This window comes from Hylobates moloch, unplaced genomic scaffold, assembly GCF_009828535.3.
Source record: "Hylobates moloch isolate HMO894 unplaced genomic scaffold, HMol_V3 SCAFFOLD_14, whole genome shotgun sequence".
NCBI classification, from domain to species: Eukaryota; Metazoa; Chordata; class Mammalia; order Primates; family Hylobatidae; genus Hylobates; species Hylobates moloch.
Window position 1 is genome coordinate 18,951,676 of NW_026652289.1, and position 18,843 is coordinate 18,970,518.

At 34.8% G+C, this 18,843-nt stretch overlaps 1 long non-coding RNA gene across 2 annotated transcripts in view; it reads right to left on the bottom strand.

Annotated features, from left to right (window-relative positions):
- Positions 1 to 18,467, bottom strand: part of LOC131381187 (uncharacterized) — a 74,397-nt gene extending 55,930 nt beyond the window's left edge. For both annotated transcript variants that reach the window (XR_009209740.1, XR_009209739.1), the window contains exon 1: positions 18,370 to 18,467. This is a non-coding gene — a long non-coding RNA (uncharacterized LOC131381187). The remainder of the gene's footprint in view (positions 1 to 18,369) is intronic.
- Positions 18,468 to 18,843: the final 376 nt, after the last annotated feature.

The following is an 18,843-nucleotide window of genomic DNA, read 5'->3' on the forward strand; positions in this document are numbered from 1 at the left end:
ATTAACATTATGAATCTATTTTTCCTGACAAAAGAAATCAACTAAGAGATCAAATAAGATCAGCTAAAGCAGCCACAATTATTCTTTCATGTAATAAATATCCATTAAGTACCTGGCCTGTGCCAGCATTATCTTATATGTTGATTCTGCCACAGAGAAGAGGGCTTTATTATATGCAGTCATATAGCAGGAGTAGTAGATATCCTTGAGCCTGAAATTCTTATGCTTCACCAAAATATTTTCCAAAACAAAGTAAGTTTATTGCTATCGTGACCTACATTGAAAATATTCTATGACATAACATTTATTATAACTCTATAGTCCAAAAAAATGGAATTATTCAGTCAAATCATCAACACAATGTACTTTACAGAATATGTACATGACAGAATATATAAATTTGCACTTAAACAGAATCAGTGACTCTAATATGTCTCACAGACTAGCACCAGGACAAAGCAATTCAAATCAGGACTTACTGAAAACAATCCAGAGGTATGTTTACAAGGTGGTCAGCACTTAGAGTCATTATATTACAATTTAGAAAACCGTATGTCAAAAGAAGTATAAATAAGCTGAAAGTTGTAAAAGAGAATGAACTGCCTTTAGTGAGGTATAGAAGTTTAGCTGTATTCACCAATTTTAGTCTGTGGATTGAAGGTAAGGCAGAAAGTTGAAATAGCATTCATTTTTGTGTGAAAACAAAATGTTACACCTGTCAGAATTATGTTTTGGTAGTATACAAATTTTTCAGAGGCTTCAAAGACAAAGGGTTAACTCTCATGTGTGCAGTATAATGAATGTGGATCAATGGGAGTGGCTGTGAGCTCTGTAATCACTCAAGCTGATGAAAGATTCATCATCTTGTTATGATTTTGAACAGTTTCTATTCCCTGCACTGGAATAGCCCAAGGAAAATTCTACGCTCGTTCTTAAGTGCTCTCTCTTGAAAGTGACAAGTGTCATCTTCAGTTAAAACCCCTTTTACTCCATCCGTTGACTCCCAAGTCAATAGTAAAGCACAAAGAGAAGCACATTCTAGCAGTAGAAGAAGAAATAGAAGTATTAATGTTTGCCAGTATGTTCATAGTAAACAGCCTAAGCTTAAAAATTGTACTAGTATACAGACCATGGTCTTTTATAATCATTTTGCACTATACAAGAAATCAGAGATTTTCAGGAAAAGAACTGGTCGAGGTCTCAGACAGGAAATGCACAAAAATGTCTAGAAAATCTTGCTTTACCAGAAAGCAAAGAAACTATCAGAGACTACTGGGATTTTATAGAAGGAAACAAATGATGTTCCACTCCCAAATTTAGCATCAATTTAATAAAAACTGCAATAAATTCAAATATATCAAGTATGCTAAAGTCCTTGAGTTTCTAATGATATTTAGGTGAAAATAGCTGTTTATCACATTTGGAAGATGGATTAGAGCCAATTCTCTCTTCTGCTAACTGATTAATAAAGGAAAAATAATTATTTAACTGCCTTTCTTTTACGAGTTATACCTAGAGTAAATTAATACTTTGGGGGGATTGTCTTTACAAAAATAGTCCAGTTAATTAAGAGAAAAGTGATGATTGAATTAAAACCTCACCATTTTGTTGAACTCTAATAAAATAATGCAACTAGACAATGATTATTAATTGCTCCTAATGTCACAAAAAGAGAAACAACCAAACACTAGATACTTCCCAATAGAAGACACATGACCACCTACGGAGGAGGATTCTTATCACAAACTTGGGAGCTGAATCCGAGCAAGCATCTATATCTTGCTAGAAATTTTCAGAAAACACACAAAAACACCACATATTAATGACTTTACAAGATGCAGTCAGCAAAGTCCAGAATATAAGAAAACTCTGCAGATCAAATGAGCCTATTTATTTGGCAAATAATTTGCAAGGATTAAAAAAAAAAGGAAGAGGAAGCATATAAATTAAAAAGACTTCAGAGAATATCCAAGAGATGCAAAGCATGGGCCGTATTTTGGAACTTAACTAAAAAAAAATAAACTGCAGAAAAAAAGAAATAAAATTGTGAGAGCAAGTGAAAAAATTGAAGACATTAAATAATAGATTATATACGGGATTGGTAATATTTTAAGTATAAATGCCTTTTGGTTATGTTTAAAACTTTTTTATATAAAGCAAGTCATAAATACAAAATTTCTCTGGAACTAAAGGCTAAATTAAAAATCTAAGGGTTCTCATTTGATTCTATTCACTGGATAGATTGGTTAACAAAGCTAATGAAAATGTCTGTTTTCTAAATAAGCTCCATCTACATTTTAAAAAACTCATTCCAGATTCTATAATTCATCCTTTTCAGTTTTGATTTTGAAAGATTCCTTGCTCTGCATAAGTTTCATGCTTTCAAAATTTGATTGCTAATAATTGTAGGAAGAAGTAAAAAGTTTTCATTAATTTCCTAGAAAGCATAATGCATGCAATTTAATCTAGGTAGGAGGTAGTCCTTTTGACTGTGAATTCCTTTAGCTCAAGGACCATGTCTTATTTACCTTTTTAATCTCAAATAGGTGCTGAAAATAGACAGCCAAAATATATGACTGGTGTGTAGTATGACTGATGAATGAGTAACCAAATAAATAAATAAATAAATGGTGTTAATAAAAGATCTGCAGGTGACCACTTGCCACAAAACGTGACTCCTTAATACTTGAATTAAATGTATTTTCCCCCTCACCGCACCTCCACTCCATTCCACCTCCATCTTCCACTTCAAGAAGCCAGAAATTTAATTTAAAAATGACTAAAGGAAATATAATTTCTTCTTATTGAATTAATTCAGAAAGTTTGAAGAACAATAGAACTCTTCAGAATTACCATGCACATTTAAGAAATGACAAAGAATTAGTCAGTCCAAGAATGATTTTTAGAAGAATGAATATTTTACTATTGTACTAAAAACTGTGAAAGTGATTGTGAGATGTCAGAGGACTGCCAAATCTTCAACGACCTTTATAAAGCACGTATCAACGCCAAATGCATGCAATGCAAAGGGCAGTTCTTTTTCTTTCAGGAATATATTTCATACATCTATTATAATATTATAAAGTTACCTATGGAAGTGATTTTATGAAACCAGTAATGTCCACTCTATCATGACCAAGCTGTTAGTGTCTAAGTTACTTAACCACAGGTGACTAAAGCATCAAATCACGATAAGGCTAAAGCCAGTGATATCTTTTTTTCTCAATTAACCTTGATTGGTTAGCTATTCAGGGCTGTTCAGAACCAAGTAATAATGTAGGCATCAAGGATGAAACACAGAACCATGAAAAGTTCTCGTTAAGTGGCACAAGTTGTTTCTGACGTGAAAAAATGGACATATAAATACCTAACTGATGTACGATATATAGCATATTTAATGAATAAATGGTGTTAATAAATGGTGTTAATGATATTGCATACTGATGCAACATCAGATGCTTCATTTTCCTCCATTTTTATCCATATTAATGGAGTGAACACCAGACATTTTCCTCTGTAAACTATTTAATACTCACTCAGCCTCATGATATTCAACCATACAAAATGTCCATATCATAATTCAATTTTCAAGCTTTTCTTCATCAGGGAAATCTAATTCCAATAACTCAAAAGATATTATGGTAACTACACAGATTTAAAAAGTAGGTGATCCTACACATAAAAATCTAATGTTGATTTGACAAGGTGTCAAGTTTTTCTGTCTTTCTACAGAGGTCTAAAAATATTTGCATTTTGTCTCTTACTCCTGTTAATTAAATGAGCTGGTGACTGCAGTCTAATGAAGAAAGATATATTAAAGAGAAGAAACCAACTGTGCTTGGCAATCTTAACCTAGAGACTTAAACAGGATTGACATACTGAAATCTTCGTGTTTTTAGAAGGAAATGGGGTTGGAAAGGTACAAGAAAATGTAAATGTTGGCAGAATATTACTTCACTCCTATAAGCAGGAATTGGGCTTACATAAAAGTGGTTTCCAATGTTAATACTCTTTCACCTGAGAAATAAAGATTGAAATATGGAAACACTGAGCTACCTTTAAAAATGACTATTCTCCATTATAGCATTAGGTTGGTGCAAAAGTAATAGCGTTTCTTGCCATTTTTAAAAAGTAATGGCAAAAGCTGCTATTACTTTGGCACCAACCTAATAATTAAAGTTTTATGTTTGAAATAATAATTATAATTAAAAATAAACTGAGTCAATAAATTTATATGGAAAAAGGGAGAAGAAACATTAGATAAGAAAGCATAAGTTACTGTTATGTGTTGAAACAAAATTAAGATCAGTATCATATACAGAAAACATAAAATACAGGATATAAGCTTATAAAAATAATTAAAACAAATATAAAGTGATAGATACAAAACAAAATGGTAATTCTGAATAAATAATTGAAAGGAAAAGAGAATTACTAATTCCTGTCATTAATGCACAGAAATTTGAAATTCTAGCCAAATAATCTGATTAATAGTGCTACTTTTTCACATTTATATTACTATCCTCTTCCAGAACAGCTGTCTTTAAGAAAATAATGAAATAGAACAAAGTTAAAAATCAAAAGTTATAGAGCTCATCTCTTTTCTATTTAGAAATAAAAAATTAATCATATTAACCACCCTGTGTACACCTCTTTATATTAGTATTCTAGGCCCTTAAAAGTATACATTAATTGTGTTGATAAATTTTCAATGTTCTTCTACTTCCGGATGCCCATCTCACCCATCACCACAAGTCAGTTTTAGATTTACTTAAAATTAACTCCAAAAGTTTAACATGAAATTGAATTTCAACATACACTTTAGGTAGGAAAAATCAGCCCTAAGAAAGATCATGTGTATTATTCTTCAGTGAGTGAAAACACAATGGAACAAAACATTATAGCAACACCAAAAGCTAAAACAACTATGTAAATATGCTCAAAGCCACAGTTTGGAATAAGCATTTGCATGTGGGCAACACCACATAAATCAATTTTATTTGTAAGTTTTTGCTAGAACAAATTTGTACTCTAGAATGGAGTGTAAATGATGGGCTTTTGCTGGGATGAGTTTTTCAAAGAGGCTAGGAACAGTGATGAAGGCATTTAGATACAGGAGTAGTACAAATAAAAATAGTGACCAAGATGGTCAATACAGAGCTGCTGCCCTTGGAAATATTAGAGACAGAGAGCTGAGGCAGACAGTGTCTCTACAGTCTTGCTCAGAGACAATGAGAACGTAAACGAGAGAGTAATCGAATAAATGAAAGGAGAAGATTCTCAGAAGATATCACACAGGAAGTAAAACTATCTACTTGAATCCCAAGTCTGCATAAATCCAGCTCAAATGACCCCTCCTATACAATAACCTCACTTTCCAGGTTATCTCACAGAGCACTCATATTAAGTGAGTTTCTTTTAGTTCATTTTTTTTTTCACAAACAACAGAATTCTAAAACTGACCCAAAATGGAATTCATTAACAGGCCTTGGAATAAGTCATAGACTCAATGGCAGTCATGCTTCATGAGATTACTTGATTGCGACTGTAACAGATTATTTTTCCCCAGAAGTAGTTCTTACTATGGAAGGAAAAATGAGATGAGCCCATGATATATGTGTAGGGAATGACTTAAAAATCCTGAAAAGGATCCTGAAGAAGAAAAGAGGATAAAAAGGGAGAATGATGCCGTTGGTCAAGGTAATGTATTTCAAGAGATGGAACAGTTCAAGACTGCCAAATGCCCCGAAAGTAATCTTGCAACTTGGGCCGGGTGTGGTGGCTCACACCTGTAATACCAGCACTTTGGGAGGTCGAAGCGGGTGGATCACAAGGTCAGGAGATCGAGACCGTCCTGGCTAACACAGTGAAACCCTGTCTCTACTAAAAAAAAAAATACAAAAAATTAGCTGGGCGTGGTGGCAGGCGCCTATAGTCCCAGCTTCTCAGGAGGCCGAGGCAGGAGAATGGCGTGAACCCGGGAGGCGGAGCTTGCAGTGAGCCGAGATCACGCCACTGCACTCCAGCCTGGGTGACAGAGCGAGACTCCATCTCAAAAAAAAAAAAAAAAAAAAATCTTGCAATTTGGGTGGGCACTACCTCATTTATCCATTTCAAAGAGATATGCTTGACTCGACTTGAAAGTGTGACATATATTTTTTTCTTAACAATTTTTAAATCACATTGTTATGTATGTTTCCTGTGTTAGGGTCCTATAGGAACCTTTCTCATTTTATAGAAGAGAAAAGTGAGTTAAACAGATGGTATAACTCTAAGATTTGAATGCCGAGCTACTCATTTCAAATTCATTGCTTTTCCTACTATAATCATCTTTTACTTATAATTTTTATAAATTTTCCTTTATCAAAAGCATGTAGTAAATCTTAATAATGTGTACCTTCAAGGCACTTAACTATATGCTAGGTTTTACAAGCTTTCTGGAAGCTGTAGTGGAAGCAGCATGTTCTCTTATAGGTTTTGATTTTCAGAGAGAATATATTCTTCATATAAAATAATTAATGCAAGATTGAAAAAAAGCTAAAGGGCAGACGAAATTGATGTTAAAGAAAAAGACCCAAACGCTAGGCTGGAGAACTGGAGTATAAGAAACATTTGTCATTTGGTATTTCTAATAGGTTCTGGTGGTCGGTGGAAGGTTCCCCCAGAGTCCTGCTGTTACTGGAGGGAAGAGTTTTTCACTGAAGCAGAGCTCTTCATAAAACCTTCGTGGAAGGCCCTTGCTGTACTCAAAACTCTGGGGAACAAAAAAATCAAAATGAGCTCCTTGTTCTCAGGGAACTTACATGGAGTAAGGCATGCTCCGTCTGAAATTGTGAGATGAAAATATGCAAATAAAGGCAAAATCAAAAAGCATTTGTTTTACTCAATCGAGAGAACAATCAGCATAAATTGCAAAGGGTGGGAAAGCTATGTGTGTGAAGCGGGGTGCTTCAGTTGGAAATTGATAAGAGGGTAGCTTTATCATAGACAGCTGATAATGAGAGCAAAGGAAACAAACTTTTAAAAAATATATACTTTGCAATCTTTGACCATGGAAAAGTAATTTAATTGCTCTGAGTCTCAGTTTCCTCTTCTGTAAACAAGTCTTGCCCAAGTTCTGAAACAAACAAACAAAAAAGCCTCATGTGAAGCTGGCACAGTTATATTTTGAGGGGAGAGAGGAGATACAATCTCAGGGCAACAAGTATGGAGGAAGAAGGAAAACAAGGCACAAAAGGAAAGAAAGCAAGTAAAATGTAGGAAGTTATTGAACTGGCCACAACCTTCAAAGAAAAACAGTACTTAGACATTACAAATGTCTCCAGGAGATCATGTCGTATGTCTAGATTTCAAAAATCTACCACGTGAAGAAAGGGAGGAGAGGGCATCTTCAGGCTCCTTTCAGTTCCTTGCATCTCACTATGAAAGCTTGCCCCAATGGGTGTTAATGCTTCTGCACTTCTAGGTTTTCCATCCAAGTTTCTCTGGTAGGGAAGCCATATCTCACCCTCCATACTGATTCTTTGATCCCAGCAGATGATGGAAAAAGCACAGCCAATGTGTGTGCAGTTGGGCCAGACCGGGGTGTCAGAGCCAGTTCTGCTCCTGCATCAGCAGGCACAGTGCAGACCCTACTGTAGGGGCAAAGCCCAGAGCCAGAGGCAGGCATGCTTAACTTGGGTCAGATACAGTCAAGATGACGACTAAGGCTTTTACCAGTTTTAACATTCTGTGACCATGTAGATCTCTTTGGATGATGTCCTAGAGGGCCCAATAATTCATCAGTTGAGACTATTCAACAATTACAGAAAAGCTCATTAATTTTCCATTGGCATCATTCCAGTGAATAGCAAGAATTGATTACACTTTTTTTCCCCTGTAACAATTTCAGAGTTCCCTGAAACCAAGTGGTAAAGTGAAATGTGGAATCACGTGTTTAAAAAAAGATGTGCTACAGCGGCAAATCTGGCCTCAGTCCTGAATTCCACAGACAGCACCTTATTTCTAATAGCTGTGCTCATTTGGGTTTATAACACAGCCCCACATTCTCCTGTATGTGAAGTGCCATAAGCTGCAAACACAGCTAGGGCTTTCTTCTATCTACTGGACATTCTGCATGTAAAAGTCGGTGGTTGCACCCTTTCTCAAAAAAGGTGTTCTTAGATGAATATATTTTTGATTTTTTTTTTTTAGTTTTATAATCCTGCCCTAAACAGTCTTTATGGCTGGCTGTAAATCCTCAATTCTAGAGAATCCCCAAGAGCCATTCCATTTAAGGATTAAGTGGTAAAAACAGAAAGTAAATCCTCTAAGTGTGGTTAATATCCTCTGTTCTCTTGATTGTTTTTGGTAATGTGCGTAAATAATTTCTGTAATAGGCCATACTTCTTAATGCAAGGAAAAAGTGACATATCTACCAAAGGATCTCACATGTGGTTACTTAACCCACTCCTTCATGGATGAAAAGAGGGAGAAGAAGGAGCCATCCCTGCCGAGTGCATCTATGTGAACTGCACCACTGAGTTGTGCAGTGCTCAACCTGGGCAGCCTTTTGGGCAACCTTGTAAAGAAAGTTCACAAGTCCGTAAAGCCAGCATTATTTCTAAGATAGAGATTATTCCATTTACAATTGAGGAGACTGATATCCTGAAAAGGCTGAATGATTTGTTTGACCCAAAGAAAGAGAGTAGAGAATAGCCCAGGTCTTCTAATTCTTGTCCTGACATGATTTTGTGGCTAAATCTTCGGAGAAAAGGCAATTTAATGAAGTGACATGCAATAGGGATTAGAATTAGCTGTTAAAGAGAGGGAATGTCCTGTTTTTCAAGTACACTTTTGATCTATTGTAATTTATATATATATAATAAATATATATTTTATAATTTTATATTCCCAAGTCTTGAGGATCTACCACAGATTAGTGTTTTATTGATGTCAGATTTTAACATCAAACTAATTGAACTACAGGAATATGAAAGAATTAACAAAACACTGAGCAGAAGAAATGAAGATAGAAGGTAGCCCAGTTCAATTAATTTGCTCAGGAAAATAAACTTCATTAAAGCATTTAGCATAGGGGAGTTTGGAACCATTAATACAAATAATAATCATGAAAGCAGTAAAAATGCCTATTAATAATTAAAAGCAAACACAGATTGAATGCTCATTTACTACCTAGCATGGAGCTTTTAGTACATTGTTTTACACAATCACTTTGAGAAACCTGTGAGATGTAGATTATTATTACCCTTCTTTAATAAAGAAGAAATGAAAGCAAAAAGCTATGTGTGCGCTGGGGGGGGTCATTTCAATTTGATCCTCATTTATTGAATGTCTACTACAATACCAACTTTATGTTCACTATTGTGTGAGACAAAGATAAATGAGACAGATCCTCAAGTGATTTGAAGCCTAGTGGTTTAAAAAGCTATGCACATAATTATAGGACTGTGGATTTAATTTATTCACATTCTCACAATCTCCCTTTATTATAGAAAATGGATGATCTGAATATAAAAACTAAATGAATTATAGTTAAGCCTGATGATAGAGAAATAAGTAAAATTAATGAACCCATTAAAGACAAGATTTAGAGAAAATTCCACTGGTGCTTTAAATTAAAGCATGCTAATAATTACCCTTTTCTCCTCACACAAAGAAGCAGAAAGAAAAAAATGAAAAAAGGGAAAATTAAGACGTTAATTTCTCTTAAAGTCATTTCCTATTCCATTACCCAAGAAAAGTTATTAAATAAATGGAAAGCAGACCTAAAGAGGGAGTTTAGGACACATTATATTGAGAAAAACCAGTTTAGTCACCAGTGTGCAGTATCACATATCCTCTAAAAGGTGAGTGCTTGATGACTGATGATGACTACTGAGAAATCCTCATTGATTGACTTGAGACTGTAAGTCTCAAAAAGGTGATTGAGGAGGGAAATGACTCCAGGTTGAACTCTGTATTCCATTTCAGCTTAGAGTTGCATATATCTGATGAATATTCCTGAGTTCTTAAATGTCTAGGAAAACATTGGCATCTCGGACTTAGGGCACTTACCACTTTTTGACAGTAGGATAAGAGCCTGTCCAATGTGAATCAATCATCAACAGCCTTAACAATCTTGTTCCATTACCTCGTTGCTTTTGATATTTACTGAGGGTGAAGCAACTTTACAACTTTTTTAACTGGATTATTTTAAGGCTGTATTACTAATTTTGGAAAAAGTAAAGCATGTGCATAAAAAAGTGGAGAGCACTGAAATAGGATTGCAATACTACTAGTGAATAGCAGGATTTTTTTTTATTTAAGGGAGAAAAATTTGGCTGACTCACTAATTGTTTCAGTTAATGTATGCTGTCATAGCTAAACTTTTTATTTAGCTAGCTTGACTAATTAAAATATATGTTTTATTTAGATAATCTCATTTATAACTGAGTAGATGAAGCTTATTGCAGTTAATAGCAAATAGCAAGAATGGCAGTTACTGTTTTAGATGAGTGGTTTTCAAAGTGTGGTTCCTGGACCAGCAATACCAGCATCATCTGGGAATTTGCTAGAAATTTCCAGTTCTACCCTAGCCCTTCTGTATCAGATATACTAGGGAGGAAGTTTGGAATATGTGTTTTAACAGGCTAGCCAGGTGACTTACATGTATGCTAAAATTTAGGAACCACTGTTTTAGACATTAAACTTTAGAGCTCAGAATTGTAAATTCAAATGCTCTGAAAGACCAGAAAGGGTAAACAAATTATCTTGTAAAAAACAATTAAATGGTTAGGCCAGTGGCTCTCTGGAATGTCAGGCCCCATTTAAAAGCACTCACATTCATATTTTGTAAACTTCTATGTTGGTCAAACAAATCATAATTGTGGGCTTAATTTGACCTACCGACCCTTAGTTTGAAAGGCTGGTTCTAACAGCATAAGAATTTAGCAAAAACAGTTTTGTAAAAGATTTACAGTTTTAAGAAAGTTTTATTACAATTTACAAAAAAAGAAAATATTTTATTTGTAGTTTACCATCCTGGAATGCACCTTGGAAGCTTACTTCATTCCTCAAAACTTTCAAAGCTGTTGATGCCCAGCTGATATTTACAGTGGTTGCGTGGTCTGATGATTACAGAGAAACAGAGGAAATGATGGCTTTAATAACCTGTGCATGACGTGATTGCTCTAAAAGGACACAATTTTTGGAGGTCAGTGGAAAATAAAATGTGAAGTGTCCAATCCATTGTCCAATCAAATCTCTCTTAAGAAACACGAGTTCAAGGGAAAAATAAATAATCTTTTCAAGATGGTGACAGCAGAGTGAGGTCTTTCTGAACACAGGACCTGGATGCACATCTGTGAAATCAGCCCTGGGTCCAGTGGTCTTTCCTTTACCTCCTGTGTATCTTATTTACCTATACCGTCTATATATCCTATTTATCTATACCAAAATTAATGGGCAAGAACTAGGGAAATGGTGGTGGAAAGGGCAACTAAAACAATTTTATACTATGAGCTATATGATAATGTTGCTTGGAGCTTAAAGAAAGAGTCCAAAAATAATAATGAACATGAAATATAAAATATAGCTTAACACTTACTTCTAATAAGACTTGCTCTTAGTAATATTTATGTATAGACTACTTCAGGATAGGAACTTTCCTGTTCTCAACCATTTCTGCGATGTGATTGATACTAACTATACAGCATTATGCTGAGAATGGCATTTAGTAATCGAATTTTCCAAATGAATTAATTAAAATTTTTGGAAGCTAATATAAAATTTTCAGGCTATGTCAAGGCCACAGATATCTCTGACAAAGAGTCAATGCATGTTCCAGATTCCTTAAATGTTTCTCAAAATACAGTGTTTGGGAGGAAAAACTATCAAGGGACCACCCCTCATTTAGGCAAAATAACAACGTGCCTACTTAATGAGATTTAAAGAAACATTTTTAACAGACTCACTATAACTTCAGTGTGAGACACAGTTTTGAATGTGGCCTGAAATTTCATTCATGGTAGAACCACTAATTTGATCAAAGCAATGCATTGTCAACAAAGAAATACACCCGACTTTACACTATTAGGTCAAAACATTATTTCAGAACTGTCAAACCACTGATTTTGCAATAGCATATCACCGCTCTTAGGGCAAAATCCAAACATCTCACAATGGCTTTAAGACATTTTTATAAGTCGGATCCTCCCCACTTTTTCATCCTATCTCATATAATTTGATCCCATGTAGACCATTCTCTGGGCACATTTCTTGCAACAGGTTGAGCCTTGTTCACCCCTGACTTTTAATGCAACTGGTTTTTATCAGATATTTAAATCTAAGCAGAATAATATCTCAGAGAGACCTTCTCTGACTTTCCTGTCTAATACACTGCCTCCATCACCCACCACCAAATCTAGTAACTCCCCATCATCACCATGGTTACCTCCTTCAAGGCAACCATTACAATTAGTGAATCTCTTTTATTTTTATTTGGCTACTTATTTATAAAGAATATAAACTTATTTGAGTCAGGGATCTACCATCTCGTATATTCCTACATCCTCAATGCCTACAGTAGTGTCTAACCCAGAGTAGACATTGAATATATATTGGTAAGTGCTGAGGAATGAATGGTGAATAAAATATCAGAAAGTTATATTTGAGTGGTTCTTTGGAGGGGGAGTTGAAAGTGAAGGGATATAGGTGAAAGGGAATCATGGAAAGAAAAACTGGGGAGACATTGTATATCCAGAGGCAACATTGTTAAGGAAGAAAAAATCTCAGTAAGACTTTCTAAAAGAAGGGCCTGGGATAGCAATCGAAGAGCTGGCAGGGACCTTTGGAGAGAAGGAACATTAAAAAGCACAATTGAGAGGAAGCTAAAATGGTTGATCTTCCTCACAATGTTTTTATGAGCTCAGCCTTATTAAAGTATGACAGTGTTTCTGAGAAAGCATTTTCAAACTACCTTTTCATGTTCAGAGCATGAATCACGTATATTCTTTTTTTCCCTCATTTATTTAAGTTGACCAAAACATTTGTATTTATTTATCATGTACAACACAGTATTTTGAGAGGCATACACTGTAGAATGGATAAATTGAGTTAATTAACATATGCATTCCTTCACCTATTCTTTTTTTTGGTGAGAACACTTCAAATCTACTCTCTTAGCACTTTTCAAGAATTTAATAAATACATTGTTATTAACTATAGAAATCATGTTGTATTAAATGTGGATCTCTTGACTCTATTTCTCCTGTTTAAATGAAATTTCCTATTCTTTGACCAACATATTCTGGTGATGTACTTTCTCAGGAATGTGTGCGAATCAAGCAACTCTCTACTTTGAAGACTGAAAAATTAAAAATGAAATATGCTGACCAAGGCTAGTAAATCAGTAACAAAAATCAGGTTTTAATGTTAATAGTTGCTCACACACCTAGAAAGCATTGGTAGTTTGGAGTTGCAGTTATTTTCCAGAAAAGGATATTTTTGTTAGGGTTAAATTTCAAAAGCAAAAGTCATTCTTCATCCACTTTCTTTACACTCAAATAGGACTTTTTAAGAAGCAGTTTTAAGCAGAAATTTGCCTTGTTTAGTCATAACTTGAAAGAACTTATTTTTAGTTTTAACCTAAACCAAATAGTGTTGAACTATAAGCATGTTTTAAGTGGGAGGGGAATGGGAGCAATAATTTTCCCTATTTTAAGAAACTTGAACTCTTTGTGCACTCAGAAAAACAAAATCCCCAATAACCTGAACATGCAAAATTCAAAACTTGGCAGTGTGAGACTCTCATAAAGGAAAAAAACAACCAAAGCCAAAGCCAATGAAAAAAAACCTGTCTCATACTTCAAAAGTCACCAGATTTAAACAGCATGCCTTGACATGAGACAGAACATAATTTCTTCCATTAAAATATGTTATCTCTATATATCATGGTTCAGTGAATGGCAATGAATCCAGAAAGCTTGGTTTAGCATGCCATGGTTATGACTGTACAAATCAGAACACTAGAGTTAGGACGCCCAATAGCACTCACCAAAAAATATTCTCTAATAACCTTCTCCACCATCCTTTCCCATGATCAACAGGCAACAATCAAGATATCACTTTGATGTTGATTTTCAATCTTAAACATTAAAATCCTTAAAAATTATCACTATATTGATTGACATTTGGGAAAATCTACCCACTATATCCTGTACTTTATTATCACAAAATTGTGACTTGTTCTAAGAGCCACTGACTGATTTTTTTTTCTCTTTGTTTTTACAGTTGATTTATAAATTGGTATTCTACAAACACTGCTGAAAGAATCAAAAGAGTAAAGATAATCTGTAGTCATATGGCAGTTCCTTTCTCGGTACCTGAGAATAGAATAGGGCACTTCAATTTGTTGAACAGAATGTAATAAATATGGGAGAATACTTCCTCCTTGGTTGCTGGTGTATTTACTGGTGAATCTTTATAAGCTCATATGCAGGCCACTTTGATAATAGTTAAGAATTCAGCCTTAAGCACTAAATAAAAAAAAAATTGAATCTCAACTCTGTCACTTATTTACTATGTAAATTTGGACAGGTTACGCTGGTAGCCTCTGTTTCTTCATCTGACCTTTGGGATTATAAAAATCCATATATCCCTATATAAAATTCTAAAATATAATAAAAGAGACAATATCATGAAGTGCGTAGCACAGTTTCTAGCATCCTATAGAATTCAGATGCTCATTTACTTACAATGGGGTTACATCCCAATAAACTTGTCATTAAGTTGAAAATATTGTAAGTCAAAAATATGTTTAATACACCTAACCTACAGAACATTATAGCTTAGCCTAGCCTACCTTTAAATGTGATCAGAACATTTACATAGGTGGCAGTTGGGCAAAATCTACATACAAAGCCTATTTTGTAATAAGGTGTTGAATAGCTCATTAAATTAGTTGAATACTGTACTGAAAGTGAAAAACAGAATGGTCGTATGAGTACTCACCATGAATATATGCAACCAAAAGCACACCAGGCATGAAGAATGTTTAAAGCATTGAACTAAAAGTAATTGCTGGATGATGGAAATACTGAAGTGACAGGGTCATCAATTTCTCTTTATTCTGATGAGGCTTGAGAATAGCTGATAGAAGGCACTGGGGAATCAACACTTGTTGATGGCTTAGCAGGTGCAGTGTTCTTAAGGAAGATATCAAGTAACAAGTAGTGGTTGTTTACCCTTGTGATTGCATGGTTGAGTGGGAGCTGCAGCTTTCTCTGCTCACTGGCATGATGAGAGGGTATGGTACCGTATATTGCTAGCCAGGAAACAGACCAAAATCCAAAATTCGAAGTATGGTTTCTACTACATGCATATTGCTTTTGCATTGTTTTAAAGTTAAAAACATGTGGCCGGGCATGGTGGCTCACGCCTGTAATCCCAGCACTTTGAGAGGCCGAGGTGGGCAGATTACTTGATGTCAGGAGTTTGAGACCAGCCTGGCCAACATGGTGAAACCCCGTCTCTACTAAAAATATAAAATTAGACAGGCGTGGCTAAGAACAAAACCCTGTCTCAAAATAAAATAATAAAGTTTAAAACACGTAATTTGAAAACCCGCTGTAGCAACAAACTAATGGTAGTAGCAGCAAAAAGTGATCGAGGTAATGCTGGTGGTAGCAGCAGCAATGGTAGAAAAACGTTTTCATGCTACTAATTATAATATATAACATAATTACAAAGTTATCTAGATTTTCTTCAGGTTGCACTCTACTAAAAATATCTCTTATTATTGAATATTTCAGGGATGTCATTTGACTATAGTAAATTATACTTTAAAAGGTATTTTAGGTATTTTTGTTGTATTCTGATGCCTTGACCGTATCTCCCTTAGGACTGTTGCTTATCTGATTCATAAGAATTCCATGCTATATTATGTTAGTAAAACAGTTTCTAAAACATAGGATGAGAGTTAGGTAAAAGATGTATCATCTCCTGCAAGAGATGTAAAGATGAAAGAAACACAGTATCTGCTATCCAGAAACTTCCAATACTCAGAATGTGGTGATAAAGAACTACATAAACAGTGAAAAAGTGCAAACTAATATGTGTCTTAAAAGAGAAACACAAAATACAGCAAGGTTAAAAGGAGGAAAATGTACTTGACTGGTGGAGTCCAGAAAAAAAATTCATGAAGAAGTACAATTTGAGATGCATTGGGAAAGACTAAGCAAGGAAACAGAAATAGTGGGTTGGGAGGCAATTCTCATGCGTTTCTTACATTTCTGCATGTCTTTTGAGCACAGGCACCAGCTGGCTTTGTTCCAGATAAATTTTTTAAGGATGTTAGCATGCAAACAGCTTTGGAGGATATATTATCTACCTACAGAGCAGAAGGTAGTTTGGTTTGCTTTCCAATAAAATAAAGATAATCTCTCTCTCTCTCTGTGGCAAAGCTCAAACAGATTACTCGCAGCCCAAGAGAAGATTCAGATTTTGTAAACTTGGGGTTCTTCGGGTATGATGCAAACCAACCACGTATGCACCATCCACCTGGGCCTTTCCACATTACCTCCATTGAATTCGGGGTACAGAAAGAACCAACACAATGGTGCTTGCTGTGCCGTAAGTAATGCAGTCCTTTGTCATACTTATAGCCTGTCATGCCATATTCCTAGAAGCAGAACATTGCCCAACAACTAAGTCAGTGCCTTACGTTTCAAATTTTTTCAATAGTGTCATACTAACTCTAGTTCCAATATCTGAATTAATCAGGATAACCTAAATCATGCTGTAGTAGCAAAACAGAACACAATCTGAGTGACTTCATCCCTTTACAGTTTGTTTCTTGTTCATAGAAAGTTTACTGTGAATCACGGTGACTATCCAGGACAACTTGTTTCCATTTGGTGACCTAGAAATCAAAAATGCTTCAATCTTGTGGCACCTCCCTTGTAACATGATCTTCTTCTACAATTTCCAAGAGATTGCTAGAGTCTCACATAAGCAATTAAATGGCTCTTCCTGGATGTGACACACATCACTTCAGCTCCACCTAACTAAAAGGAGACAGAGAAGTATAATCTTCAAATGCACAATAAATGAAAACTAAAAATGAACAAGTACTAATGTCTCTGCCACCCTGTCCGACCTCAACTTAAAGAAAAAAAAAAAGAGAGGTGTGACCTTGGAGTGGTATTTGTGAGGGTGGTAATTTTAGTGTCAAATGTCTTGGTCCTTGTTCTGCAGTTTCAATTAGTGAAAGAGCCAGATCTAGTTACTCTCCGAGTTGATTGCTCTTTCTTTTATAAATACCAAGGTTTATTCTACTTCCTTTTGTAACTCTTGATGGATTGGTAGTTGTGTGCCAGCTGACTGCTTAAGGAGTATTATTTACTTGCTATTTTGGCATTAAAACCTTGGAACATATTTTCTAAGAAAATCAGAAAGCTCTGCATTAGAAGGAATTTGGCATGATATAACTTAATCATAAATAGAACACTTAGATTGTTTTAAAATTGATCAATTTTTTTGTTTTATAACATGTAAAACTCTATCTGATATAGAACAAATAGTAATTCCAAAAGTTTGTTATCATTTAGTAGAACATAGTATAAGCTCGAAGTTGCCTTATTTTCTTTATACATTCTAATCATGAACCCCTAAACAATTTTAGTAATTGATAGATAATTAAAATATAGTTTGAAGATATCATTTTATATCAAAAGTTATTTAAAATCTTTTTTCAGATCATATGTTCTGAAATAATAAATCTATAAAATAGTGTTGTTTGTGGAAAAATAAATGTTATGTTTACTCCAAGAACAAATAAATACATATCACATGATACTCAAACACTAGTTTAACCTTAGTAAATATTTTAATTGTGTTTTGAACTTGAAATCAAAATTCTTTAGAAGTAACAGAAGTGGTTAACAGACTCTTCAATTTAAAATGGTAAAAATGGTGCCTTGGTAGAATTCCAACAAGGGAGATAGGAGAAGGGAGAATTAATTGGTGTGAAAGAACCCCCAGTTTTTGGCAGTTTGTCTTCACCAGTCTGAGCAGTAACTAGAGGAATCTGTCAGATACGTTGACATCTCTTTCTTTCCAAGAAATTAGAAAATAGTAACAAAGACATTACTGCCAGCAGCTGCCAACATTTTTATTTCCCAAGATATCTTAATCAGGCTCTCTTTAATGTTTGGTATTCTTGATTGTCAGTCTTTTTTAAATCATATTTATGTAGCATAACTCTGAGGCTCCGTGTCTATGGTAGTCTTGGAGAAAACTTGGGGGAAATGCAAATACTCTGTTTACATTGCCTAGTATGTTATTCAGCCAACAGTCACTAAACAAATGTAATGACTAACGTATCCATACCTGGTCTCCAATTTCTTCAGTAAATGTCCTTTTCATTTTCCATTCTTAAAAATTAAGACCATGGTGATATTGCTCAATGCTGTAATGGGTGTAAACAGAGTACAGTATAGAGACGTCCCTGAAAGTCACTGGGCCATATCTTAGTAATTGGCCATACTGATGTCGGTAGTTGCCATGGCAAGAGTGGCTACATCGCCAGTGAATTATATTTGTTTCTAAGGTAAAGTTAGATTTGTTTCTAAGGTAAACTCTAACATAAATCAAGAGAAGGTTGGGGGATGGATATATAACTCTTTTTTAAATGTTACTTCTTTTGATATCTCAGAAATTAGAAATATAATTCCTATTGTGGGAATTATATCATTTATCTTTTTTTTAGGTTTTAGTTTCAAACGTTAATGTGCATTGGACTATTTTCTGTTCTTGTAAGTATCATGCTGGGATAAGGAGGGCAATAGGGTGTGTGCTTTACTT